This window comes from Euphorbia lathyris, chromosome 3, assembly GCF_963576675.1.
Source record: "Euphorbia lathyris chromosome 3, ddEupLath1.1, whole genome shotgun sequence".
In the NCBI taxonomy this organism is placed as follows: Eukaryota; Viridiplantae; Streptophyta; class Magnoliopsida; order Malpighiales; family Euphorbiaceae; genus Euphorbia; species Euphorbia lathyris.
In genome coordinates this window covers 92016275-92044046 of record NC_088912.1, presented here as the reverse complement: position 1 = coordinate 92044046, position 27772 = coordinate 92016275, and the positions used below count along the sequence as shown (strand labels likewise).

The following is a 27772-nucleotide window of genomic DNA, read 5'->3' as shown; positions in this document are numbered from 1 at the left end:
TAAACACTATAATGATACTACATAGAATCAATATAATTCGTTCCAAAATATTATCGGATACCATTACTAATTTTTTTTTCCGCAATTTTTCGGCAGTCTGCCGGGACTCGAGCCCACCCAATCCTCCTGGTTCCGCCTCTGATCTCATGCATAACATAACACACTTTTTCTATTGAGGAAAAAGGTCAACTCAACTTGCTAATTAATATTTGATTTCACCCATTTTTGTGGACCAATCTGCCTCTTCTAAATTCACAAAGGTATTTAGGGATGAGTTTCTAGAATGGATTGATGCTGCTGAAATTTTCAAGTGATCATTTCATGGAATTTTTTTTACTGTTACCGAGATCAGTAATGATCATTCCACTTAAATAATGTCATGGTATTCTACACATTAGGATTAATAAGTCTATATCTAATGATAAATGACCAAATACTACATAATCATTAAGATTCATATGATCAAAACTGTATATATATGAGTTAGATAGATACTTGGATAAATGATGTGTTTTCTTTAACATTATACCAATTTTTTTTTTCCACGAATTATATACTTTTCATCGTCCATTGATGTACATAAAAATAGTCTAATATTAGGTAAACCTATTGTTCTCGTGATTATATATTTAATTTCATGTTTTGCATGTCAAATTTATTACAAACAATACATATCCAAATTTTTATCTTAATTTAGTATTATTATTTGATTGTTTAATTTAATTTTCTTATATGCACTTGAGAATAATTGAGCAATTATTACAAGAAAAAAAAAGTTATTATTATTAGTAATTAATTACACCACTAACTTTTAATCAGTTATTATTATTAATTAATTACGTACCCGCACAGAATGATAGTTGTTAACATGCACATGCATGCTCATATACATTTTTATGTGATTACTTTTATCATTAAAAATTTTATACTCTGGAAGTGAGCGTGCCTTTTCATGGAAATATTTAATTCATTTGGAACATTGCATTGCATTTTGTTTAGATGGAATCATAGTTGTCAGAATTGAATCAAACCGGATAGGTTGATTCGGTTCAATAGGAACGAGTCATCATTTCAGTTTAATATATTTTTTTAGAAAAAAGATAATTGTTTCATCCAAAGAAATAGAACATTTTGACATAAATAATTAACAAGTTATAATCGAGAAGTACATTAGAAAAATTTGAATCTGTATTTTCAATATTATAGTTTGTGATAGAGAAATAGTAGATAGTGTTTGAAACTGTTTTTGGCACAACAACGAGAAACACACTCTACACAGAATCGACTTCATCGTCTTTTTTTTAGGAATGACTTCATGATCTTTCAATGAGTCAGATCCATGTAATAATAGACAAAACTCTCATGTTTTTCTATAGAAGAAAACAAAAACTCTTCTAGTTTTCTATGAAAGAAAACATGATAACACCTCTATAGGAGACATGCGACAACTACATATATAAGACATCATAACCACATATAAAAGAACAAAGAATAAAAAAGCTACAAAACTACCAAATCTATTATAGTAGATCAGCAACAGTATTCACATGGACCTTAATGGCCAGACAGTATTTGGTCATTCGCCCTTCGATATAGATTTATTAAATCTAAGTTTTAACATGCTTTCAATTTCCACTCTAGGATTCTAATGGTGAATAACTAAATATTATATAGTCATTAAAATCCATACGGTCAAAACTCAGCAAATCAATAAAAAAAAATTATTCAAAAGAGGAAGAATATATAAAAGAAAATAAAAAAATTAAAATTTTTGCACAAAAATTGTTCCTTCGTTAGCTAATTATTAATTAATTAATTAATAACGAGTTACTCATACAATATTATAGTTGAGGTTTTACATGGAATCTGGATTTCCATATCAAATATAATATTTCTTTTTTCAATAATAGTAGCTAATTAATAAAATAATTCCACATACAATGAAAGTCAACCATGATGTAGTAGAAAGTTGGAGACAGTGTACAAATTTAGTTTTATAGTTATTATAATAATGAATTTCTTGTTACCGTTAGTGATAGACAGTAAACGTTAGTTGATTTTTTTTGTTCAAAATAGTTAATTCAAAATTTTACTAAACATGCTTTATCTTATGTTTTAAATTAAAAGGTAAAAAAAGTTTCATAAAATGAAACAAAATAATATATTTTTAAATCTAATATTTAGCAAAAAATTTCTTTTTCATATGCAATTATTTTATTGACACTCTCTAATCTCGAACATTATGTAGAATAAAGTTGAAATCCCCCATCTCATGTTTAGGAGAAAAAAAACAATATTATTAGAACTAGACATCAAACTGAATTTATAATTGAGGCATGACTCAAATTAGTCAAACTAAATGACGTAATAAATAAATAATACTCAATCTGTTTCATATTAGATGTCTTTTTGGAGAATTGAACAAAAATCAAGAATATTAGGAAAAAGATTTTGTTGTCCCTTATTTATTGATTCCACTAGTTATTTAATATATAATGAGTCCATTATTTTAATTATTCTTCATAAAATGTGACTTAATGTGTATTGATAATATAATATGACATGTAACATGAAACAAAAAAATCTCTAAAAAGACGTGTAATATGAAATGGAGAAAATATATATATATATATATATTTAAATATTATTTTTATATATATTAAATTCTCTCGTATTTCACATTTTATTTTTGGTTTAGCCCCGGTTGAGCTATCAGATCCCGGTTTGATCCCGAATCAATCCGGTCTATCAAGAATTAAGAAAACCAGTACCCTCACGATCGGAGATCTGACTGGTTTCCGATTCAACTAGTCAAACCCACCTGTCTAATCCAGGTTTGATAAGGCTGAAAAAACCTTACTGTCAATACCATTTTAAATTATAATCTAAAACTTAGATTACATTGCTTTCCTCAATCTTATCCACAAAGTTTCTTTTATCAAAGTGAAGAAGTTGTTATCCTTATTAACTCAATCAGCCTATAAATGCATGGATGGTTACAACACCCAACCATTCCATTCTTCTTCTTCTTGTTCTTTTAATCTTACCTTTCATGGCTTCTTCTTCTTCTGTGCAACTTCTTCTTGTTCTCTCTTTACCTTTTCTTCTAATAAGCTTCACTTCATCCACACAAATTCCTGAGGTAAAATTTCCTTATCTTCATTCATTTTCAACTGAAATTCAATGAAACTGAGTGAAAATAGAGTACATTTTGACAATGAAGTACCCATCTACTAATTTACTTGTTTTAAACGCAATGAGCTTAGAAAATATTAATTCAACCGTGTAAACAAAGGCCTAACTCACCCCAAAAGGTACTTCAAAGGGTGAGGATTGCCTCACATATTTAAGGAGCCATATAGCTTCCCCATTTATCAATGTGGGATGTCTAACTCACGCCCAATTCATTTGGTGCGTGATGCTAATATCAGCGGGAGCCCCAATATTGAACTATGGCTCTGATACTGTGTAAACAAAGACATAACTCACCCCAAAAGGTACATAAAAGGTGAGGATTGCCTCAAGGTGGGATGTCTAACAAACCATAAATTCATAAATTTTACTTCATAATTTTGCAAAATATGGCAGCATTATGTAGTTTATACGGGAAGTCCATCAAATGAAGGCATAGTTTCAGAATCAGCTCATTTGGAATTACTATCTTCCATCATACCAAGGTACATCATCATCATCTTCTTCTAATTTTAATCAATTATTATTGTTTTGGGGTTCTGAAAATATATAATCTTTGTTTTGGGCAGTGAAGAAAGTGAGAGAATATCTGTTATCCATCATTATAATCATGCTTTCAGTGGATTTTCTGCTATGCTTACAGAGAGTGAAGCCTCTGTTTTGTCTGGTATTTTTTCTTTTTTTATTGTTCTCTGCTTTACTATAATCTTTTCTGCTTCAATAAACACTAGATAGATCGGAAAATTACACCTTCAGATTTTGGAGATTATGTTATGGAATCGACAGTGACAGTCACCAGGAACTTATTTAAAATCACCTATTTAACACCAATTTGTTTAATAATTACCTATTTAACACCAATTTGTTTAATAAGAATATATTGATTTGATAGATTTACTTGTCGTAATTTATTGACCACCTGAATTTTAAACTGATATATATATTTCAATTTGGCCACCTGGATTTGTTCTATCATGTGAATTAGGGTTAACCATGCCTGATATGGATTGAAATCGAAGTGAGGATTTTGATCTTAAATCCACAAAAAAGTTTCTTTACAAGCCAAAACTTGAAGGAGTAAATCCCAAATAACAAGAAAGAGCTCCCAATAATGGAGGCTGATTTTCATATTAATCAAAAAGTTGTCTTTCTTACAAAAAGAAAGATTAAATACCTCTCCCAAAAACAAGATCAAAGACTTAACTAACCCCACCAGAGTTACAACTATTCACTTAAAGATAGGGGTAATAAAATAAAAGAGGGGATAAGTGGCATGTTGGTAATTAAACCAACATGGCGAAATAGAAAATTCAGAAATTAATCAAATAATGACAGGAGAGAGAAAACTGGTCGGATTGCAGTCACAGACCTACCACACGACGTAGGGAGGGGCCACACGGCGTGTGGGAAATTGCCTCCTAGCCCACACGCCAGTGTTCAATTAGAAATGCTAGGCAGCGATTTTAAGGGCTGCTCCACAGCAGAGACTTTAAGGGCTGCTCCACACCGCGTGTGGCCAGCCCACACGATGCGTGGAGCAACAGTTCAGCAACTTCTTGTTTTCTTATAGCTTGTGTCTTCGGATGCGGCAAATTTGGCTCTTTCGTACGGGTCCATATCGGGGATGCCCTCATCAATGCCGTTTTAAGTAAATTAAGAAGACTAATAATTTTTTTTTTTAATTTAACCGGTCAATTGGTTTTTTTAGACAAGTACAAGTGTTCTGGATATATTGAAACAAATCCTTTCAAATAAATAAAAGGAAAAAGCATTATAAGATGGTCATCTTTTCTATTTTACACATTCAACTTTGATCAACTATATAATTGTATACATTAAGTTTTTGGTGAATCACTAAATACGTGGCCCAGGTGGTTAAAGTACTGCATCAACTCAGCCAGGATCAAATCTTGAAGATAAAAATACAATTGTAATTAAAATACTTGATGAGAGAATTTTACCTCTCGAAAGACCTACCGAGTTTGAATCTAGATTAGTTTGATTTACTGGATATACCAGATAGTTGGACATAAAAAAAAATTAAGCTTTTGGTGACTAGGAAAAACAACTTTAAATATAAAATTCAGTTAATAATTTCATGTGTTAAAAAATTGTTTATTTTATAGTTCGACAACATTTTTTGTTATATCGATCGATGCGAGAAATTGTAAAAATATTATTTCGAACGATAAAACCTATAATATCAGACGAAGATGAATAAGTAACGTTTCTTTACTGAGTTAGATATTTATTGCTAGTTAATTAAATAAATAAAGGTAGAGGTGGTGAAGCTCTTAGCCTAGTGGTTGAGAGCTTATCTATGATTAGGGAGGTTATGGGTTTGAATCACATCTGGGTGGGGTGGAAGTTTTTCTTTCTTTTTTAGTGTAAGCGCATTGTGCGCAAATTCTTTTAAAAAAAATAGAGGTAGAGGCATATTATGCGAGAGTATAATTAATTAAGGGTTTAATGTGTGAAATTACAAGATTAGAGGTTTAATCAAAGAAAATAAGGGAATTAGAGAAGTTTTTTCTTAAATAATTTGTCACATGTTCCTAGTTTTCCGAGTTTAAATTATATGAGACATGTGCAATATACAAGCTTTAAATATAGAGGAAATTACGTATAAAAACATGTTTGAAAATTATTTTACAGTTTGATAACTTCTTTTTCTGTTTTTATCATTTGCTAGTTTTTTTTTAGATTTTTCTCATTCTACCATTTTTTATTTTTGTTTTTTATCACATTTCAGTTATTTTTAAATTATTTCTAATTAAAAAAAAATCTCAGTAGTTACAATGTCTGATAATATAACCATATTTTTTTTAAAACTTGACATTTAAAAAAATTCTTTTTACACTAGTGGTTTGTTGTAAATAGTTAACCAAATCTGACTATTATGTAACTAACCCTTAAATATATATTTTATGATAATTTCACATGGCTTTTTGTAGAATTAAAGAAAAAAATGAATATTGAATAAGATATTCAAATGATTTAACAATTTTAGATATGTCATATTAAATAATATAACATGTTTCCCATGCAAATAATATTGAATAACATATTTAATGTATATCTTAAAATTATCTAGCATGAACAGATAACAGAACAATGCGAATAATATATTCAACGAACATATTCGGTCTTAGGGGCTAAACATTGTAAATATTAGAGATTACTAAATATTTTTGAGACCCTTGTAAATTTGTAAATTTTTCTTAATTATTATTTATTAACTTAGTTTTTAAATTAAAGATATTATTAAATAAACAAAAGCGAAATATAAAAATAAACTTTACGGTGTGGCTCATTCTATGACTCATCATTTCTGTTTCAATATTAATTTATTTAATAATGTGGTTGCTAATAGTTATTTAGATGATGTTTTTTTTTATGAAAATGATAATATTTTTTGGGCCCTGATTGTTTGAGGGAAAATATTGTGTTCTGAAATTTTTTATGCAGGGAAAATATTGTGCAGAAAAATAATATTTTCATGTATTTGACAACAACAATGAAAAATATTTTCCGGTGTTTAGCTACAACATTGGAATATATTTTCCAACCACTAAATATAGATTTTCTATATTTTTTTTTATTTTCAATTGTATATATAAAACACAAAAAAGAGATTCACGTGTATTAAACACAAATTAAGTACCAAAAACACACATAAACTATAAGGTGTCATTTGGTTCGCCGAATAGAATGAAATTGATTCCAAAGGAATAGAATAGCAAAGAATGGAATAGAAATTCTTTAGGAATAACTATTCATATGTTTTTTGGTTGGTGGAATAAAATAGAATATAATATATAATTTTCCATTCAAAAGATAACATTACCCTCAAGTCTATTACTATAAATTGTATGTTTTCTCGTGTTATTAACGTTATTGTGTTTTTTGGCATTTCTTCATTTTTTCATGTTTTCACGTTTAGTTTTTCGGTTTTTTCCCTTTTCTTTTTTTTCGCGTTTTTTTTTTTGCATTTTGTTACTTTTTCGTGTTATCCACATTTTTTCATGTTTTTTCGTAATTTTCACGTTTTCGTATTTTGTTTGCATTTTTCGTGTTTTCATGTTTATCGCGTTTTTCACGTATTGTCACGTTTTTGTGTTTTAGCATTTTTCACGTTTTCGTGTTTTTCGTATTTTCATGTTTTCGTGTTTTCTGTATTTTTCACGTTTTTGTATATTTTGTGGTTTGTCACTTTTTCAAGTGTTTGTTGGTTTGTTTTTTTGCGCTTTTGTGTTTTTCGCGTTTGTTCATATTTTCATGTTTTTGCGGTTTTTTTCATATTCTCATGTTTTGTAACGTTTTCACGTTATTCATGTTTTTCGTGTTTCACATTTTTCACATTTTTACATTTTTTAACATTTTCCCTATTTTTCTATAAACGTGTATGTTTTGGGGAAAATGTTTTACTCATGTGAAAAGAGTAAAACATTTTCCTTTATTTCTTCCTTCATTTTCCATTGACTTACCACTTATTTTCCTTTAACTTAAACACTGGAAAATTGGAAAAATATTTTCCTGCAGATATTTTCCCCAAACAAACAATGTTTTTATTTTTTGCTTAATAGGTATCCAGCCCTCTAAACTTTTAACTTTTTTTCACCTGACCCCCTCAACTTAGGGGACAACCTCTCAACCCCATTAACTTTCCAAAAACATCGCATACAACCCCTTAAACTTGTAACTTTTTTTCACCTGCCCCCCTCAACTCAAGGGACAACCTCTCAACCCCCTTAACTCTCCAAAAACATCACTTACAGCCCCTTGCACCCCTATATCCGGTCAAAATATTGACTCGTGTAGAAAACGCGCTAGACTATTGACCACACCAATGCCACATGTCATTTTTTTCTTAGATTTTTCCATGTAAATCCAGTAAATTACCCCATAATTTGGGCATCCGTAGAGTCTTCTTCCTTGATTTGCAGGTTCCCACGAAACCTTAAGTACAACATATTCACCATAAAAACATGATTCATGAGTACCCACCATGAAATCGGTTTCAAGAACAATACAAGCCCTAACCTAATTGACAAAAAAAAAAGAATTATCTCAGAAGAAGAAAGAGGCAAACCAGAAGAAGAAAAAGAAGGAGAAGAATAAAAAGAAGAAGGTAGAGGAGGAATAAAAAAGATGAAGGAGATGAATACTTACTGTTGAACTTGAATCGGAGACAGAAAAGTGGTGAATCGAATGAATCGGAAAAGATGAAGGATTTCTGAGGAGAAAAACGTTAGAGATTTAAGAAGAAAGGGGATTTTTTTACCGTTTAAGTTTCTAAAGCCAACCTTCACGCGCTTTCTAATGAGTGCAATCCCAACTTATTCCATGTCAGGGCCACGTAGGCGTTAAGGGGCTATATGTGATGTTTTTAGAGAGTTGAAGGGGTTGAGAGGTTGTCCCCTAAGTTGAGGGGGTCAGGTGAAAAAAAGTTGCAACTTTAAGGGGTTGTATGTGATGTTTTTGGAGAGTTAAGGGGGTTGAGAGGTTGTACCTTAAGTTGAGGGGGCCAGGTGAAAAAAAGTTACAAGTTTAAGGGGCTGGATGTCTATTAAGCCTTTATTTTTTAATAATAGCCGGGTTTTAAAAAAACAATCATTAATGTACTTATATAAATTTGTTAGATTAAAGACAAAAAATTTCTCTCTAAATTAATTTTTATTGTGAATTTATTTTCACACATATAAGGCTAGAAAACTATATCAATTTTGCAATTCAATATTTTTTTTTAGAGAAATTTTACAATTCAATCTTTTTTCACTCTTCTATTTAGTATCTTGACTTGAAGTGTGCTACTTTAATTTCATCAAAATCAAAATCAGGATTCCATAATTTCCTTAATAATCCATAATTAATTAATAAGAATATATATTATTATAATTTTTACTTAGAGTTCCATAATTTGTAAAGATCGGCCCTAATACCGGATAAGTTTAAGAGTAGAGCTATTTTGTTAAGTACTCTGCCCTTATTATCCCTAGTCATATTGTATAATCTGTTCAAATTTTATATTTAAAAAATAATTAAACAAAAATTGTTTATTCAACTACATTAATTTGAAAATTTTGGCATGGTCCGAGTTGACCGGCCAATTAGAATGCGACACGCCAACACTAAATATTATAATGTCAGGTTTTGATTAATCAAATCCGCTTAAAATTGGATTATAATTTGAATTTCTCAAAATCGGTTTAGCTTTATAATTTTTTCTATAAAGTATACAAATTTATATAAATATAAAAAAATAAACAAGAAAATAAAGGAAATGTGATCAATTGCCTAATGAATTATTTATTATTATTATTATTGATAATAGAAAACAGAGATGAATGTATTTTCGAATGACAGGTTATGAAGGAGTGGTATCGGTGTTCAAAGATCCAAACTCCACACAACGCGTTCTTGGGATTTCTTGGAGGCTAATTCGGGTTTAAGACATACTCCCAAAACCAGATATCCACATTTATCAAGTGATGTTATTATTGGCATAATTGACACAGGTATATTTATTTATTACTTTTTGAAGAATCAATACGAATTTCTAAAATAGAAAGTTGGAATGAACAAATTAAAATTTCCATGGCCATAGGACAGTGAAGATCAAGAAAGTACAAATTCTGGGAAAATCGTTGATTTTGATATATAATTAACGGCCCCAAAATCCATGTGCTTTGAATCCTCCTTATTATTTTCATTGATTCATTTAATTATTTATTTGAGTTCTAAAATACTTTATTTTCTGAAATTACAAAAAACCTCAAACATTGACATTTTGAATGGGGTAGATGTCTTCTAATTAGACCTGTCCACGGATTCGGGTACCCATCCGGCCCGCCCAGATCCATGTCTCTTGGACTGGGCTTGGACAATAAAAATTGTTCATAGACCCAGCCGGCCCAGGCCCGTTAAAGCCGGTCTATTTTTTGGACGGGTTTGAGATTAATAAAAATAACACGGGCCAGTCCAGCCCGCCCCATCTATTAATATTAATTAATAAATATATATATTTATTTTTAAGTATAATATTTATTTTTTATAATTAATAATTTTATATTTATATTTAGGTGGACTTATATGAGTTGGGTTTGGGATTTGATTTTTAAGTCCGAACCCAGCCTGACCCGATCCCAACTAAATTAATAGTAGGTTGGATTGGATTTGGACCTAAAAACCTGATAGGCACAGCCCAGCCCGGCCCATGGACATGTCTACTCCTAATCCGTCCAACGGATGCTATTGAATGAGAGATTTATGTGTGGGTGTATATGATAAAGTTGTGACAGTGACAACATATTCACATTTATGAATGAGAGATTTGGACCTAGACGGTTGCTGCGATCCGCCAAGCCATTGGCTGGGAGGATCCACCTGCCCAGCCAATGGCCAGGAGGATGCATCATCCGCCTCACCATTGGCTGGGTGGATGCTGGATCCGTCCAGACATTGGCCGAGCGGATCCGACATCCACCTAGGCCAAAATTGGTGTTTTCTCTCAAAAATCTAAAATTTTCAGTTTTATGAAAAAGGAAAAATTATCTAAATAAGGACGGTGATAAATAATTTGGAGACGGTAAATAGCAATACCCATACACGTTGAAAATCTTGTTCGCAAGAAGGAACTCAATTTATATGTGTATTGTCATGTCGCTATGAGTTATTACTTGTCTAATTTCATTTTCAACAACCATTTTTCTTTTAATACATTCCCAGCTTTTAGAAGTTAAAAAAAAAAAAAAACTCCAATTGATCTCTGAATTTCAAAACGTTATAAGTAGTCCTTTTATAGCCTTCTAAAGTTGTTGAAAGAATGCAATTGACTCCTAAATTTGAAAAAGTTACAATTAACCTATTCAACTTACTTATTTGGAATAAATAACCCATCACACATCACATAACAATATGTGATTGGAACTTCACAAATTTACAATTAACCTCCGCTACCAATCACGCGCTGTCACACGACATTTGAGAGTTAATCTTATAATTCATGAACTCAAATTGTATTGTGACTACACTATTTATTCAATCCTCTTTGGGTTTATACACCTCGGCTGATGAGCCCGCCCGGCCGGAGCCTAGGCCCATTTAGCCGGGCCTGGACATATAAAATCGGTGTCAGGCCCGGTCCGGCCCAAGCCCGAATAAACCCGTCTAGAAAATGGGTGGGCTTGGGCTATATAAATACTCGTCGGGCCCGGCCTGGCCCGTTATATATATATATATATATATATATTAATTATATACAATTTTTATTTACCCTCATATATATACTCTCCAATCCATCTCCTCCTAACCCTAAATGTTGTAATTTTATTTCGAATTTAACTATTAGTTTATTATAATTTTCTAAGACTTATTAACTATTATGTTTATTATTTTTTATTAAAAAAAGTTAGTATTTCATTTTAATTGAATTTTTTTTAGGAAAAATTACACATAAATTCATCTTTTAACAACTATTTATAACTATGTCAAGTTATAATTTTGGATTATGTCAAACTAATAAAATCAGTACGTTTAATATATATTAAGGATTAGAATTTATAAATTAGAAGTCTAGAATATATTTTCTAGAGTTTATGATTTATGAATTAGAACTTAGAATTTTTAAACTATAGTGTAAAATCATAATACATAGAGAATAATTATATATTAAGAATTAAGTTTAGTGATATGACTTAGTTGTAATTTTGTACTTAATTATGATATTCATGTATTTGACCCTTTTTTTTAATATAGATATGGACTTGAGAGGGCGGGCTTGAGATTTCTTTTTTAAGCCCGAACCCGACTCTAATTAGTGTGGGTTTGGGCTTGTCATGTTTTATTAAAAAGCCAGACATCTGGCCCGGGCCCAGCCCGGCCCATGCCGAGGTTATAGCTACTTTGAAATCATAAACCTTTACTTTCTGAACAAACTGATGTTCAACTCTACAAAACCTACAAATAAAATATTTTGGTTTTTTTAATGATATCTCCGATTATGCTATTTATGATATTAAAAATAAATTACTATTGGCCAACAATAATAGGAATATTTTTTGTAGCTTATCTCATCTAATTATTTATGTATTTAAGTTGTATGATTTCTGTTTGAATGTTAATAGAGTTTATCTTTAAAAATAATTAATTAGTGGTAGTTAAAATATAATTTGGTGATAGGTATATGGCCAGAGTCTCAAAGTTTTAGTGACAAAGGAATTGGAGAAATCCCTTCAAGATGGAAAGGAACTTGCATGCAAGCACATGACTTCAAAATATCTAACTGCAATAGGTATCAACTTTTTAATTCTAATCTTCTTTCTTTTTCGTGAAAATTTCCAAATAAGTGGTCCGTTTTTCTAAACTTGCTTAAAATGATCAATCGGAACTTTGAAATAGTTATAATAATCTATTAGCTCAGAACTTGTTTAACGTGATACACGTTTTAACTTGTCTACATCTCTCTTTATTCTGGTACATGGATTCGAATAAAATAACCCAATTTATTGACTAAACTTCAACACATATATAGTAATATGAACATATGCAGTGGCGAATACAGGATTAGTCTGTTGGGGGGGCCGATTTTACACGTGCATTCGGATTTTTTTTTTTTTTGCTAAATCGAACTTGCTTAATTTTTTTTTTTTTGTATATATGCGTGTTATAATTTGAATGGTCAAGAACCAATTTTAAGGAGACCTAAGATGCCAAAAAAATTAGAAATTTGGATTTATGGAGGCCTAACATGCCAAAACAATTAGAATTTTGGATTTAGAAAGGCCTAACAAGTCAAAAAAAATTAGAAATTTGAATTTATAAAGGCTTAACAAGAAAAAAAAAATTAGAAATTTGGATTTAGAAATGCCTAACAGGCCTAAAAAAAATTAGAAATTTGGATTTATGTAATACCTAATGGGTCCAAAATATTGAAATTTTGAATTTTGGACAAGCCTAACACGTAATGGGATATATTTAATTTTTTTTTATTAGTTCAATACTAGTTTCTAAAAAAATTATAACATTCTTACATTTTTTTTTATTTTTATTTTTAAAATTTAATTTAGAAATTAAGTTGTCTGAGTCTTAAAAATAAGAAATTAAATTTTTTAATGGAAAGACATAATAAAAATAAGTTCAAGAGTGTTATGAAAATAAATAAATTAATTAATAATGGTAAGATAGTTTTATAATTATTGAAAAATAAAATTTAAATAAATAAACACTTTCTAAAATAAATTGAGCTTAGGGGGAATTGAACTTATGACGTTTTAAAAAGAAGCAAGTGTTTTAACTATCTCATCTACCTTTAAACAATAAAATATTACTACATAAAGTCTATATATACTAATATTTGGAGGGGCCGAAACTACTTGTATATAGGAAATTGATAGGAGCAAGATACTACAATGAGATTAATCAAACCACAAAAGGGTCACCAAGGGACTATCTTGGGCATGGAACCCACACTGCCTCAACAGCAGCTGGTGCATTAGTGGCTAATGCTAGTTACCATGGGTTAGCCAAAGGCATAGCCAGAGGTGGTTCACCAGCAGCTAGAATAGCATCATACAAAGTTTGCAATTCAGAAGGTTGTGCTGGTTCTACAATTTTGAAGGCAATTGAAGATGCAATCAAAGATGGAGTTGATATTATATCTATTTCAATTGGGATGAGTTCAAGTTTTCAATCAGATTACTTGAATGATCCAATTGCAATTGGGGCTTTTCATGCTCAGCAAATTGGGGTTCTGGTTGTTTGTTCTGCTGGTAATGATGGACCTGATGCTCATACTGTTGCCAACTCTGCTCCTTGGATTTTTAATATTGCAGCTTCTACTATTGATAGAGATTTTCAATCTACTGTGCTTTTGGGAAATGGCAAGTCTTTCCAAGTAAGAACACTTTCTTATCTTAAAAAAGTTAAATTGCTTCGCACACATATTTAATGAAGTGGATGCTCAAGCCCCCTACTAACGCCCCTAGATAGTGATGGATCCAATACGAGATTACGAGGGTTTGAGCATATCCACTGATCAACAATAACAGTAAAACTCCATAGAATTGATCATTAAAATTTGTTCACTACCTTTATCCTGTAATGTTGAAGCACCATACATAAGTTCAATGGAGTTTTTCGACGACCAATGGATGTCCAAGTACCCTCTTGATCCCACTAGATAGTGAGGGATCAATAAGGGACTAAGGAGGTTTGAGCACTCACTAATTAACGAAATTGTTCATTTACCCTAAAAAGTTGAAGCACCCTAGTGACCTTTAGACAGTGATGGATACCAGTGGATGGTTTGGGGTAATTTTTCAAAGTCCAGCTTTTTAGTTTGAGCAGAAACATGCATCTTTAACCATATCATTTATTTTTAAACATTGAAATAATACTGTATAAATTGTATATAAACTATATTAAAGGGACTACAAGGAGCGAAACTAAGGGTACTCAAGGGTGGAATCGATAGCCGGAGGGCTCCGGCCCCTGGGCTGGTTCCACCCCTGAGTGGATGACCAAGCACCCTACTAACCTTGAGACATTGTGTAACGACCTGGTCCGCAGAGAGTGGCGCCGGGGTAGAAGAACTGAGTAAGGAGCGGCCCTAAGGGATGACGATGAGGCAGGAATGAACTGAACCCCCATCGGAAATGGAGAGAGAGTGATTAGAGCTTATTAGTAAGGTGTGAATCCAATACATGTAGACACGTTCTAAAGCCGTGAGATCCAAGGTGTTGGATTTGGACCAAAACTGACAATATCTGCATGGTATTGAACTAGGACGTGAGCATCCACTAATAACCAAAGAAATGTTGGGAACTCCACAAAAAATGTGTACAGAACTTTGATTTTTATTAGAAAATAAAGTTATGGTTGTTGATGTCACAGGGGACTGCCATTAATTTCTCAAATCTTACTCGCTCAAAGACATATCCTATTGCATTTGGGGAAACTGTTGCTTCCGATTCCATCTCTGTCTCAGAAGCAAGGTAAATTCATTGATCTGAACCAACTTAATAAGTTTATGAAATTGACAATTTTAACTCTTGTTATGATTATATATCCTTGCATTTATAGAATGAAAAAATCCTTGTGCAATGAAAATGCAGAAATTGCTATCCAGGATCATTAGAGGAAAACAAAGTTGCTGGGAAGATTATAGTATGCATCGACACCGATTCTAGCATCACTCGCCGAATTAAGAAATTAGTAGTTGAAGATGCCGGAGCTAAAGGCTTGATTTTGATCAGTGAGAATTTGAAAAGTGTACCTTTTGATGCAGGTGTTTTTCCATTTTCACAAATTGGCAAAATTGGAGGATATCACCTCCTTAAATATATCAATTCTACCAAGTAAGTATTTCAATTTCTAATTATATACAAATAAGTGGTCAAAATGATCTTTAAAGTTACCACCTTCAATTTAATCCAGTTTTGAAATTTAAATCTTGACAAATTTATCTAAATATTACAAATTTTAGTTACTAAACTAATTCCATTCGGTTTAAATTGATTTTATGTGTCAAGTTTAATGAACATTTTTACACTTAATTTTTACATTTAAGTATACCTGTACATGGGCCGGGTCTACCCGGTTTTCATGTAAAATTACTTAGTCCGAGCCCAGTCCAGTATTAATTTAGGTGGGATGGGTTCGGATTTAAAAATCAAATCTCAAGCCAAACCCATATAAACCCACCTAAAATATATATATAATTTTTAATTATAAAAAATAAAATATTTAATATATAAATTTATTAATTAATATTAATAGACCGGTCGGGCTGGACCGGCCTGTACTCTTTTTATTAATCCCAAGCCTGCCCAAAAAAAGTGAGCTTTAACGGGCCAAGACTGGACTGGACCTAAGATCAAATTTCATTATCCAAACCCGGTCCAAGGGACCCGGGTCTAGACGGACCATACAGGTACCCAGACTCGTGGACAAATCTACATTTAAGAATGATTTTATTTATTTATTTATTTTGCAGAAAACCAAGTGCAACAATTCTTGCTACCACTGATATTCTACACCACAAACCAGCACCAGTTGTTGCAGATTTCTCTTCTAGGGGCCCAGCACAGCTAACTGAAAACATTCTCAAGGTTATTGTTTACAAATTACATATACATTTATGTCATAAATTAAAACAAGTTTCATATTTGCCTCATATCATTTTTAAAGGAAGTACATATATTTTAACATATATTTTAATATATAACAACGTAACAAGTTGTTTACCATTATTTGATCTGTTATTTAATTGTACTGAAACCTTTTGAACATCAATTGGAAATGTTTATTGCATTACTAACATTATTACAAATAATCTGCCAAAATCACAAAAAATTACATAAAATATTTAGAATAAATAACTTTTTAGGTCCTAAATTTATACGTATCATACTAGTTAGTCTTTTAATTTTACTATTAAATAGTTAGTTTTGATAAAACTAACTATTTAATAACCACACCATTATTCATTTGATTAATAGTTAAATTTTATACGAGACAAATTTACGTTTTATCATTAATTAATCTATATATTCTTTAGTTAAATTTTATGTATATTTTTCGTCATATTAATGCAAATATGAAATAGTATACTATTATAAAATTATATTATTATTTTTCATTAAAAATGGGTAATCAAATTTGTGATAACCTAATATTTATGCAGTTTTGTAATTTATATGTTATTGAATTTATATATATAAATAATTAATAATTGGATAAATGAATTTGTCACTTCAAAAAAAAAAAATGAATTTGTCACATGTCATTAAAAAATTTAATAGTAAAACAATACTTAAAACTATAGACACTACATAAAATAAATAATTACTATAAAAAATATATTTTTTCTTCAAAATATTCACATTAATCGTGGCCTGTGAGATTCGAACTCACGCGGGGAAACCCCACTTACTTAGCAGGCAAGCACCTTAACCACTCGGCCAAAGCCACAAGATGAGTTAAGTTAATTAATGATAGAATTTAAACTGATCATTTTGTTTAAAATATAACCATTGATTAATAGAATCACGGACGAGGAGACTAAGCACATAGTTAGTTTTGTCAAAACTCATAAACTCTATAGTGTGTTTCTGAAAACGGAGAGATCCGTTATTGTAATATGCACAAACTTAGAGACAATAAATTATTTATCCAAATATTGACTATGTTATAACACATTTACAAACAACTTGTCAAAATGCATTAAAATGTTTTAGTTTATTGTATCGATAAACTTGTTCGGAAGATACAATGTGACCGTCAAATGACGGTTAAAATAGTCAATCCAAATTTTCTAATAGGTAGAAGTAAAATTAATTTTGTTTGAAAACATCAAAGGATACAATTTTATCATTTTATACATAATTATGATTCTAATGGTTAATGGCATATTATTCAGCCAGATATAATGGCTCCAGGAGTTGCAATTTTAGCTGCCATGGTTCCAGAAAGTGAGCCTGAAAGCGTTCCTAATGTGAAAGAGGCATCAGGATATGCACCAAGGTCTGGTACATCTATGGCTTGCCCTCATGTTTCAGGAGCTGCTGCTTTCATTAAATCTGTCCACCATGGATGGACTTCTTCCATGATCAGATCTGCACTTATGACAACAGGTATGTAGAGCTGTTAATTTTTGATACGAGAACAAAAAGACAATACGATTATCATTTTCGTTACGTTTACATCATATATAATCACATATAATATATAAATCACATAACACGAATATAACATGATAATCAATGTCAATTTCTGACACAACAACATGATTTATAGATAACATGATTATCAAATTCTTGGTCTAATATATCTCTAGCCCCATCTACATGTCAATGTCAAGAAAAGTCAACTGCTGCACTATATACTTTGAAAACGTCCCATTTACACCCTGAGCAAGAGGAGATTTTGGACAATTAAGTTGAAGTGTCCACAATTTAAGCAAGTTCAGTGACCAAATTGTAACTCTAAGCAAGTTTATGGGGTCAATATGTAACACTGAGTAATAGTGGTGCAAGCCCCCTAAAATGGTTAAATTAGTACTTATAACATATAATGTGATTGTATAAACAAAATGAAAGTTGCACAGTTGGTCTAAATGGTAGTTAAGGACTCCTCCATAACCATGTGGTTCTAGACCTATTCATGGGCCTCGGTACCCGCCCGGCCTATCCAGGTCTGTGTCCCCTGGGCCGGGTTTCAACAATAAAAATTGTCCTTAGACCCAGCCCTGTTAAAGCCCGCTTATATTTTGGGCGGGCTTGGGACTATATAGCTGGGTTTGGGATTTGATTTTTAAGTCCGAACTCGCGTAAGTTAATAGCGGGTTGGACTGGACTTGGGATGAACATTTTTAGATAAAAGCCCAATGGGCCGGGCCCATAATATGTCTATGTGGTTCCAAGTTTGAACCTAAACTTTTAATTTTTCATTCAGCACACTAAAACGAAACAGTTTTATCAAAAAGGTAAATATGACATTTTACGTTTCTGCACACATACAAAGGGTTAAAGACGTATATATTAAACCTCGGTAATTTTTACTTGGTCAGTGACTGAGCAAGTGAATTTGGCCAGCACCGTTAGATCTAGGAGGTGTAAATCTTAGCCTTACGATTATTTTAATCTCTACCACATAATCTTAATAAGCTTAGATCTAACGGTTACTAATCAAATTCACTTGGTCAGTCACTGACCAGGTGACGTATTAAACCTTTTCATTGCATTTTTTTTTTTGATAGGAATGCTAATATTTCATTAAATCATAAAATTACAAGTACATAAGAGACCAGTAAGGAATAAAACCTTATATACATATAGGCAAAAGCCTAATACATAGTCCACCAAGGCAAGAAAATGATTATTAAAAGCAAAAAACACCGTTAAAGGTACATTAAATATAAACAACATTTGAACTATATATAGATCGTAATTCCAAATTCGCCGCAAAGCAACTGTAGTCCAATCTTCAACTTTTGAACCATTCTGAACCTTCGGATCTAAGTCCTTTCTTTTACAACCACGTAGATCCAGTGATCTACGGAAAAGATCTACTGTTTCTGTCCTTGCTAAAACAGAGATGGTTACAAAAACAGAAAATTTAACTACCAAAACGCAGAGATACGATGAAATATATAGGATCCAACTCAAAACTGACACAAACAAAAGAAAATAACTACGAAACAAAAAAAATGAAAACTGTGGCAGGAGGAAGAAGGAAGACAAACTTCCTTCTTCCTCCTCAACTAAACAGCAGTAACCGAAGACAAGTAAGAGAAGGATCGGTGGTTTAAGAGGGATGGAAGAGAAGCGAGAAAACCGAAAGCAGATTGCATTTAATTCATATATATATATATATATAATCAGGTAGAATGCATAAATCACATGACACCATTATAACAAGACAATCTATTTTAACACCATATATGTTTTCATTGTTGTGAGATAATAATAAAGATGATATTTTTGAGGTAATTTCTTATGTTTGTTTATTTTTGCAGCAACTATTTATGACAACTTGGGAAAGCCATTGAAGAACAGTTCAGGTTCATATTCAAATCCACATGAAATGGGAGTTGGAGAAATAAACCCAACTAAAGCTCTTCATCCAGGATTAATATTCCAAACCACAACCAATGATTACCTCAAATTCCTATGTTACTATGGATATTCAGACAAAAATATAAGATCTATGTCAAATAAGGAAAAGTTCAATTGCCCAAAAAAAAGCTCTAAAAACCTAATCTCCAGCATAAATTACCCATCAATTTCCATTGCCAAACTTGATAAAACCTTCACCATAAAAAGAACGGTGACAAATGTTGGACCTCCAAATTCAACTTATATTGCCCAAATTAAAGCCCCAAAAGGATTATTTGTGAAGGTTTCACCAATGAAACTCTTCTTTGAAGAAAAATTATCAAAATTAACTTTCAAGGTAAAGTTTGATGGTAAAATGGCTGATCATGGGTATAATTTTGGGTCAGTTACTTGGTTTGATGGTAAACATTTTGTTCGTTTGATGTTTACTGTCAATGTTGAGAATTAATGATAAAGATTGTGGCGGTAGAAGATTATGATTGATTTTGATTCTGTTATTTTAGTTTCTTAGTTGAATTCTAGTAATGTCATGTGTTGGCTTTAGATGATATTAATTTTGTTCATGTATTAAAGCTCTATGAGCTTGTTGTATTATCTCTGATTTTATGTGTGGTTGTATTATCTCTGAATTGGTCAAAATGGCCTTTTAATGGAATGATGTTACTAATAGTATATATATGGGAGGATATTTTTTTATTTTGTTTTGTTGTTCAACTGTTTCTTTGAAATTGAAGTGGATCGTTAAAGCTATAGAAGTGAACTTCTAATCCCAACTAGCTTGGTACCAGAAAAACCCTTTAAAAAGGCCAAGAAACCAATTTATTAACAAGAAAAATGGAAGAAAGAATCGTCCGAATGTCACTATAAACGAAACTAGAACAAAAATTAGGAGAGAATTCCAACAATGATAATAAACAGTTGCGGTGCTAATGTGAGAACTTAGGGTTCTGATAACAGAAGAAATAGATTTAGATGAGAAAAGAAAGAGAATTAGGAGGGAGAGAAGAAGATAGAAGGAGGGAATAATTCTTGATTAATTGTTTAAGGTTTCTCAGTACAAATTGTTCTCTAAATAGAGTACAATGAGGAGAAACGGTTACTAGTACACCTGTGTCATCACACAGCTAGCCCACAATGCTAACAAACTCACTAAAGACAAAATAAGATAACAAACAAGCTAGCTGTCACCTACCAATTGCACTAATGACTAGAATAACCTTCATTTAAGATAAATAATGCATAAAGCACAAAGAAATAAAAAACTAACAAAATGACAGGACTTGAATAATTACATATTCAGTCCTTTAACTTTATCCCTTCGCTTGTATGTGACAATACCCCCTCCTTTACTGCATTCTTGTCCCCAAGAATGAAAAAACGCTGGAAACTGAGCAGCAATGGTAGCGTGGTCCTCTCAGGTACCATCAATGGTAGGCATGCCCTCCCATTGAATGAGAAGCTGTGGAACTGCCCTGTCTTCGATAATAGCATTGCGAGAATTCAAGACCTTGGCTGGTTGAATCACAAACTCTCCTGCCTCTGTGGGGGGGCAAAGTAGTAAGAGGAGTAGCAGTAGAAGCAGGTTTCTTCTTTAACAAGGACACATGAAACACATCATGTATTCTGCAAGTAGGTGGAAGAGAGAGTTTGTAGGCGACCTTACCAATGCGGGCAGCAATATGAAAGGGTCCATAATATCGAGCAGAAAACTTAAGGGAACTGCGCAGGGCCACTGTTTTCTAGCGATAAGGTTGCAGTTTTAGGTAAACCCAATCCCCCATGTTGAACTCTCTATCTGTGCGATGTAAATCAGCAAACTGCTTCATCCTGTTCTGGGCAGCAGACAAACATTCCTTAATGTGAGAGTTAAAAGTTGAGTGCGTTCCTGTAACAAGTCTTCCACCGTTGCCACATTCGAAGAGCCTAATGGAAGAATGGGAAGTTGGGGAACAACTCCATATAATGCCTGAAAGGGAGACATCTTAAGGGCACTGTGATAGGAAGAGTTGTACCAAAACTCTGCAAGGCTGAGCCACTTGGACCACTGCTTGGGATGGAGAAAACACATAGCACGCAAATAATTCTCCAGGCATTGATTGAGGCGCTCAGATTGGCCATCTGTTTGTGGATGATAGGCGCTACTGAAGTGGAGCTGAGTGCCTAATAATTTCATAAGTTCCTTCCAAAAAACCCCTGTGAAGATGCGATCTCTATCAGAAACGATTGATCTAGGCATCCCATGAAGTTTGAAGATGTTGTCCAAGAAAACCCTTACTACTGTAGCTGCATTGAAGGGATGAGACAGTCCAATGAAGTGTCCTGCTTTAGAGAAGCGATCAACCACTACTAGGATGGTGTCATAGCCATAGGACTTAGGTAACTTCTCAATGAAGTCCATGGCGATGTCCTGCCATGCTCCTGCAGGAATTGGTAAGGGTTGGAGAAGCCCAGGATAAGCAGAATGGTCAGCCTTACAACGCTGACAAGTGTCACACTGAGCCACCCAAGAAGTCACAAATTGGGAGAGATGTGGCCAATAAAAGTGTTGCTGAACCCTAGTGAGGGTACCTTTGATTCCAGAATGACCTCCCAAGGGAGAATTATGACATTCCCTAATGATGTTGTGCCTTAATTCTGTAGCAGACCCAATGTAAAGTCTGGAATGAAATCGAAGAATGCCATTGGAATAAGAATACGAAGAATGTGACTGCGGTTGGATTGTCAACTGTTGAATTAGGGCAGAAGCTAACTCATCCTTCTCATAGGAGGACTGGATTTCCGCCATCCAAGTAGGAATATTCATAAATATGGCTAACAACTGAGTCTGATACTGTTTTTCCCCTTCATGCTGCCTGGATAGGGCATCTGCAACTCGGTTTTCTACCCCCTTCTTATATTGAATTGTGTAATCAAGCCCTAGTAGTTTAGAAATCCCTTTGTGTTGAAGATATGTGTGCAACTTTTGCTCTAGGAGATGTTTTATACTCTCATGGTTTATTTTTATGATGAAGACAGTGTTCTCCAAATAGTGTCTCCGCGTAGTGCAGGCTTGCAAGATGGCCAAGAGCTCTCTCTCATAGGCAGATAACCTCTGATTTCTAGGACTTAAACATTTGGAAAGGTAACAAAGGGGTCTCCCTTGCTGCATCAGAACTGCACCAATCCCTGTGCCACTAGCATCACACTCCATAATAAATGGTTGGGAAAAATCAGGAAGGGCCAACACAGGGGCCTTGGTCATGATATCCTTAAGTTGATCAAAAGATTTCTGAGCCTCTGTAGTCCACTTGAACCCATCTTTTTTCAATAATTCAGTGAGAGGCTTACTGATTGCACCATACCCCTTGATGAATCTTCTATAGTAGCCTGTGGGACCCAAAAACCCTCGTAATCCCTTCAAATTAGATGGACATGGCCATTTCTGCATTGCTATGATCTTAGCAGGATCAGTAGCAACCCCTTCAGCAGAGATAATGTGGCCCAGGTAAGCTACTTGGGAAGTGCCAAAATCACATTTGGACCCTTTAGCAAACAGCTGTTGGTTGGATAGGATTTGAAACACTAGTTCAAGGTGGAGCAAGTGCTCTTCCTCTGACTTGCTATAAACTAAAATGTCGTCAAAAAATACCAACACAAATTTCCTGAGATATGGCTCAAATATCGTATTCATCAGTGACTGAAATGTGGCTGGGGCATTTGTTAGGCCAAAGGGCATAACTAGGAATTCATAATGCCCTGTATGAGTCCTGAATGCTGTCTTATGAATATCTGCAAGTTTCATTCTGATTTGGTGGTATCCTGCCCTTAGATCCAGCTTAGAAAATACTCTAGCTCCCCTTAACTCATCGATCAACTCTTGAATGATAGGGATGGGAAACTTGTGCTTAACTGTAGCCTTGTTCAACTCCCTGTAGTCTACACAAAACCTCCAAGTACCCTCTTTCTTCTTTACTAGGAGAACTGGTGAGGCGTATGGGCTGTGACTAGGTTGTATCACTCCATTAGACAACATTTCCTTAACTAATTTCTCAATCTCATTCTTTTGATGATGAGAGTATCTATAAGGTCGGACATTAATGGGTTCAGTGGTGTTTTTTAGGTGGATGGCATGGTCATGTGACCTTTGAGGAGGTAAGGTTGTTGGTGGTTGAAAAATAGCTTGGTATTTGTCAATTAAGGGTTGATATGTTGTAGGTACCACTGGTGTATGGTCCGGTTGGGTTTGTTTTTTAGATTCCTCCATTTCAGAAACTGACATTAAGAATAGTCTAGAGGTAACTCCCTTCCACCCTTTGGAAACTAATTGGTTTATAGCCTTAAGGGACATGCTCTTAAGCTTAGGCTCCCCTGTTAACCCCAATAACTCTAACTGTTTATTGTCTTTTTGAATCAACAACCTGTTACCCTCAAAATCAAAGGTGATGGGAGTGTGACTCCTCATCCAATCCACACCCAAAATCAAGTCATAATCACCAAGTTCTAACACCCTAACAGGAAATACAAATTTAGTGTGGTGCATTGTCCAATAGAACTCATCACATTTTGCACTTACAGTGAGTTGTCTGCCATCTGCAACTGTTACTGCAGCAGGCTTGACACTGAAGAGAGGAAGCCTTGTTGTGGTAGCCAACTTCTGGTCTATGAAGCTATGGGTACTTCCACTATCAATGAGGATCATAATTGGCCTTCTATGTGCCACTCCTTTCAGCCTTATGGTATTGTGATTAACTCCTCCATCAAGAGCATTAACAGACAAGGAAATAGGTTCAGCTTCCCCTTGCAGTTCTTCCTTGGAATTACAGTCTCCGTCCTCCATAATTTCCTCTTCTTCCTCAGGTCCTTCATCCATATTAATCATATGTAGTTTCTTTGTGGCACACTGGTGCCCTGGAAAATATTTATCTCCACATTTCCAACAAGCACCCGGAGTTCTTTTGAAGGGTTGAAAGGTTATGGGTGGTTTAGGATTAGGATCTGGTGCTTTGGGTACCATGGCTGAAGAAGTTGATGGTTTATAAGTTGATATTGGGGCAGGGTTCCAGGTTTTGGAGGTAAAGTTTGGCTTAAAGGATGTTCTGGGTTTCACAACATCGATCAACTCCCTGACATGAGTTTCGTGGAGCTTGGCATGTTTAATGGCTGTGAAGATCTCGGCAGGTTGGGTCGCCCTTACTGCAGACCTGATTTCAGGTTTTAACCCTGCGATGAAACTACTAACGTAATAAGATTGCTCGAGGGATGGAAACTTCTTCTCCATCTTAAGCTTCAGGGCTTCAAAAAGCTCCTGATAGTGAGCAACTGTTGTTTCTTGCTTAAGTTGAGTCATCTCCTCCACCACATCACTTGTCTCAGTCTCCTGAAATCGCTTGCTAATTTCCTCAATAAACTCCTCCCAACTGGCCCTTTCATTCACCTAGAACCAGTTATTGAACCATTTATCCGCCTTGCCTTGTAAGTATAGGCCTGCCAAGTCCTTCCTCTTCTCATGAGCAACTTCAAATAACTGGAAGTATTTTTGGCACTTGCCAACCCAGTTCTCCACATCTGTGCCTTCAAATTGAGGCAAATCGCATCTGGGTAACATTTTGTTAAAATATGGTGGTTTTTGGGAGTTGTCTCCTAGCTGGAAAGAGTGAGGAGTGCTCAGAATAACCTTGTTAATGAAGGATGAGGAGTGATTACCAGCAGATGACCCTTCTGAGGAGGTTTGAACGAGTTTGGCCATTGCAGCCATGGATTTGTTGAGTTCCAGCAGTGCTTGTTGGGTGGTAAGATGATCCTTCCTGTTTTGAACAAGATCCTGACTGAACGAGTCCATGCGTTGCTGCTGAGCATCGAGCCTATCCACCATTTGAATCTGCAAGGTTTGCATCTGCTCTGCAGTAGACTCTCGAATTTCCAGAATCTGGGCATTAATCTCCTTAATTTGCTGATCGAAAATATCCATAGCATCCTTTTGTGCTTTAATGGCTGCTCTGGTTTTCTTTTTAGCGTTAGTTACCATACAAGTTGTGATGGCCAAGGACCTTGAGCTCTGATACCAATGTCAGAACTTAGGGTTCTGATAATAGAAGAAATGGATTTAGATGAGAAAAGAAAGAGAATTAGGAGGGAGAGAAGAAGATAGAAGGAGGGAATAATTCTTGATTAATTGCCTAAGGTTTCTCAGTACAAATTGTTCTCTAAATAGAGTACAATGAGGAGAAACGGTTACTAGTACACCTGTGTCATCACACAGCTGGCCCACAAGGCTAACAAACTCACTAAAGACAAAATAAGATAACAAACAAGCTAGCTGTCACCTACCAATTGCACTAATGACTAGAATAACCTTCATTTAAGATAAATAATGCATAAAGCACAAAGAAATAAAAAACTAACAAAATGACAGGACTTGAATAATTACATATCCAGTCCTTTAACTTTATCCCTTCGCTTGTATGTGACAGCTAATCTTAGCAATTTAATCCGCAACAGAACTTTTTCCCTATAAATGTGACAAGTATAGTATGCATTATATTGTTATTCAAAATGGAAGACAAGAGATCCACTCATGAAGTAGCTCTTAGTGTATTGTGACACGCACACAACCTTTTGCTATCTGTCGACCGTGCACACTACTAATTTCTGACTCAATTAGTAGTCAGATTTAACCCCAACTTGTTTTTCTAGACTGCTAGGCAATGTAATGCAGCAGAGTAACTAGGATCTTGCATGAAATCAAGTGAGGAAACATTCTTTATTGCTTAAAAAATGCTTTACAAAGATTAATTTTACAAAGAATCACTCAAGCCACTGACTTTCCACTTAGCTAACTCTCATGCCACTTGATTACACTTGCATCTCACTTGGATCACTTGGATGCTCATAAATGAGCCTAAATGTCTTATTTATAGGCTATAAACCGACCTAGGAAAGATCTAGATACTTGGCTATATTTAAAGCCATGAAAAATCTAGAGACAGAAGTGTAAGGGCGATTCTGGACGGTCCTAAAAGGTTCCACGCCGTTTTGGCACACACTGGGTCCGTTTGGCAGATACTGGTCTTGTGGCTCGCTGACCTGATGTTCCTCGAAGCTTCCAGACATCTCTTGCAGCTACTAGCAGCTTCTGGGCGCACTTTTCGTGCACGCTGCCATCTTGGGGTTCTTCCTCGGACAAATTGAGGTTATTTGGGCCTACTGCCAAGTTTGGCTCGCATGCGTACCTGTTGGCTCTGGCACGGGCTGGTGGACTTCCACCGCGACAATTCTTCCAACCTTTAATATTTTTTTCACACTTCCAAACACCATAGGTCCATAATGATTCCAATGATCCACATATAAAATATGTTCATTTGGAATCCTCTAAATACCACTGTGGAAGACGATTGTTAATGGAACATAGTCATGTTTATTGCCCTTAGTTGCGAATATCTTTGTTACTTTACAGAAGTTGTGGAGTATGATCCCAGAGGTCTATCTGAGTAACGATGGAAGCATGTTTCGTTCTCATACTGGGAAGCAAGTTCTCGATAGCTTACTTTGACGGGTAGAATTCCAAAAGCATCGGAGGTGATAGAAGTGCGATGGCACCCTCCATCTTGTGGATGGATGAAAGTCAATATGGATGGTTTGGATTTGGGCTCCAAGGTGAAGCTAGTTTGGAGGGAATTTTCCATAATGCGAGGGGTTTTCATCACGGAGACTTTGCATTCCCTTTAATTCTTCGTTTGCTTTTAAGGTTGAGCTAAGATGAGCAATTTCTTTTTGCAATTAACAAAACTTGAAATAATGGTTGGCATGTCTTTGGCTGAAGATAGATTCTACATATGTAGTTCACTTGTTTAAAAGCAATGTTTCTCGGAATCAGACTGAATATCAAACCGGATTTATAGATAAGTTACAAGTACTTGGTTTGTGCTTAAGCCAACTTGATTTAGTTAATTTGCCTATTTTCCAAGTTGTATTAATTGACTTTAGTT

General features: G+C 34.0%; 1 non-coding gene and 1 pseudogene across 1 annotated transcript; one reads left to right on the top strand and one right to left on the bottom strand.

The window, feature by feature from the left end:
• Positions 1–3041: 3041 nt before the first annotated feature.
• LOC136224648 (CO(2)-response secreted protease-like) lies at positions 3042–20267 on the top strand (annotated as a pseudogene).
• TRNAS-GCU (transfer RNA serine (anticodon GCU)) lies at positions 17082–17163 on the bottom strand. The gene has a single exon. It is a non-coding gene; the product is annotated as a tRNA-Ser (tRNA).
• Positions 20268–27772: the final 7505 nt, after the last annotated feature.